Source organism: Xenopus tropicalis, chromosome 4, assembly GCF_000004195.4.
Source record: "Xenopus tropicalis strain Nigerian chromosome 4, UCB_Xtro_10.0, whole genome shotgun sequence".
NCBI classification, from domain to species: domain Eukaryota; kingdom Metazoa; phylum Chordata; class Amphibia; order Anura; family Pipidae; genus Xenopus; species Xenopus tropicalis.
The window spans coordinates 15,382,808-15,385,978 of record NC_030680.2 but is presented as its reverse complement, the minus strand read 5'-3'; positions in this window follow the sequence as shown (position 1 = coordinate 15,385,978).

Sequence of the window (3,171 nt, the reverse complement as noted above, 5' to 3'; positions counted from 1 at the left end):
AGCAGTGTAAGTCATTAGTGTATATATAGGCTGGGCCCCTGGCACCTCCCAACAGCTGGCGTGTAATTCAGCCTCCCAATACACTAGATATACCTGTATGTCAAGGAGGTGATTTGTGCTCCGATCCCCACAGCTATTTACACATTTAGACTCTGTACAGGAGACATTGCTAGAAAGGGAAACGGGTAGGAGTCAGCCCACAATCAGACTGGCGTCGCTATCACATGGGGTACTGACATTGCTCTAAAACAAGAACAAAAAAATGAACCATTTTCTCAATTTTGATTGATAAAAAAGCATGAATATCTACCCATGCTTCTTGCCCCTAAGCCATCTTCCTGGCATGTTCGGACCCCCAGGAGCCCAATAAATAGTGACTGTCTATGGCATCTTATAGCAGCCCCTGTGGCATTTGCCAGAACCCACAGATTGCCAGTCCAGGACTGTGGAGGGAGCCCCAACATTTCTTTTTTGCAGGGGGGGCCCAGGAAAGTCAAGTTTCTTAGAAACTTCTTAGAAAGCAAGATTTATTCTACATTGTTTGGTGCCTGAAACACTCTAAAATGAGAAGATGAACTCTAGTAAAGAGTAAGTAATTCTAGTCTAGTCATTGTAAATCATTCCAGTGCATACACGTAGCTTTGGAACTGCCAGGTCTCGGGAGAAGTTGTTCTGGCACAGTAATTATGGCTGCCATTGGGTGTGTGGCATCGATCCTCCCATGGCATGCAGATAAATTTACTGCCTAATTACTGGCTGTCATGTTTAGTACTTAGAGACATTAGTATATTATATTTAGAAAATGATTTTATAGAAGGCAGTCGGGTTATCTGACAGCATTCTTAGGGGCAGTGTGTGTGCCATTGGGCACAATGACTGAGATTTGGCACGTACACAATAGAAATATTCTGCATTAATATTCTGCATTGTCACATTAAGTTTAAGGGAGAAGGAAAGGTAATATCACTGGGGGTGCTCAATGTTAGTCTCCCCCCCCCCATTGATTGTAATCACTTACCTGATACCCCAGCCTGTTGCTCCTGTTAGGAGGAAAACATACCAGCCGGGGGTATTGGGTAATTGATTACAATCAGTGGGGGGAGACTAACATTTTGGTACCCCAGTGATTCAACCTTTCCTTCTTCTTTAGAAAATACACAGAAAATTTTAAAAATAATGTAATACAGGTATAGGATCTATTATCTGGAATGCTTGGGATCTGGGCTTTTCTGGAAAAGGGTTCTTTCTGTGATTTGGATCTCTAACTTAAGTTTGATAAAAATCATTTAAATGTTAAATAAACCCAATAGAATTGTTTTGCCACCAATTTATGCTGCAGCTAGTGTTGCCACCTGGCCAGTATTTAACCAGTGTAGCCTGTAAAACACCAGGCCAGTACCTGTATCACAAATTTACCAGCAATTTAGTTTCTGGTATATATGAAATAACCTCAAGATCTGGCCTCTGGCCCAGCCTCGATCCGCCTCCAATCCATCCCAAACGTACCATTTTTCATCCTGGATGGCTCCATATTCTGCCCTTCAATCGTCGTGTCTAAACCCCACCCCTTTTATGCCATAGGCCTGCCCCCTTTACATCACTGCCCCGCCTCCTTTTGTTACCCACCACCATCGGCTGGTAAGTTTTTTAGAAAGGTGGCTCCATTTTACTGAAAGATTGGACAGGAGGCTAAAAAATGGAGATGGCTCATTGCTCAGGAGAAACCTGGTCAGTGGTGTAACTACAAGTTACAGAACCCACAGCAAAAATGTTTTTGCCTTTACCTCCTGGGACCCCATGAAAGGTCTGCTTTCTCTATAGTTATACCCCCGTACCTGACCCTATATTCACTTGTTTAATCTCGAAGAAGAATGAAGGAGAAGCTATCACAGCTCAAGTACAGCAAAGGCCTTTGGCCAAAGTCTATTGGAAGACTCAGCATCATATAAACTTTAAACAAAGAATAACAGCATAAATATGGGACTGGGCTCCCACCCTTTTTGGACTCCCTAAAAAAAAGCTTAATTCTTAACAATTTTGCACCCCTAGTATCTAACTTTACAAGGAAAGAGGTTTGAGTTGATAGGGGGGGGGCTGTGCAGAATGGAGACTAATACCATGGATAGAGAACAGCAATGACATCTGAATGCCGAGAGAATGTAGAACTTCCACAAATATAATAAAAAGTTTTTAGTCACTAAAAAATGTCGGATTTGGTCAAAAAGCCTTTTATAAAGCATTATGAGCTTCCAAATTGCCATGCCAGGGAGGCTCCTACTGCTCGGTATTGGCTGCCACTTACTGCTCCATATGTGTTTTATACATCTTGGATTTCCATGTCATCATTTGTGATTAAAATGCCAGTTCGCCTCGCCCGGCACGTAACCACATCGCGGGGTTACTGTACTTCCATTCCTGCAATCTAACACGGTGATTTTCCATGAATAAGCCCTTAGGCACACATAAACAAGATATGAGGCAATAACTTAAGAAGTAAGTCATTAGAGTTCCATTGATCTCCTCTGGCTAGATGGGTTACATAATTACTCTGCTAATATAGCTAATCAGCCAACCATAGAGACAAGGCTCAGTGAGACCTGAAGTTAGATCAGAAGACCAACTGAAAAGTTGCCAGGACCATAACTGAAAGTGATGTAACCCTTTAAAAGGAACAGTATCACAAAAGAATGAAAGCATATCAAAGTAATTACAATATAATGTACTGTTGCCCTGCATAGAACTGGTGCGTTTGCCTCAGAGACTCTACTATATTCTACAGGGCCTATCTGTTATCTGCTATGTAACCTGTGCCTGTTCTCCTTTTTATCAGCTTGAACGGCTGCCCCCGGGGCTACACAGCAGGGTATTTATATAAACTATAGTAGGGTTTCTGTAGCAAACACCCCAGCTGTACCAGTGCAGGAATGGCTGCCCCCGGGGCTACACAGCAGGGTATTTATATAAACTATAGTAGGGTTTCTGTAGCAAACACCCCAGCTGTACCAGTGCAGGAACGACTGCCCCCGGGGCTACACAGCGGGGTATTTATATAAACTATAGTAGGGTTTCTGTAGCAAACACCCCAGCTGTACCAGTGCAGGAATGGCTGCCCCCGGGGCTACACAGCAGGGTATTTATATAAACTATAGTAGGGTTTCTGTAGCAAACACC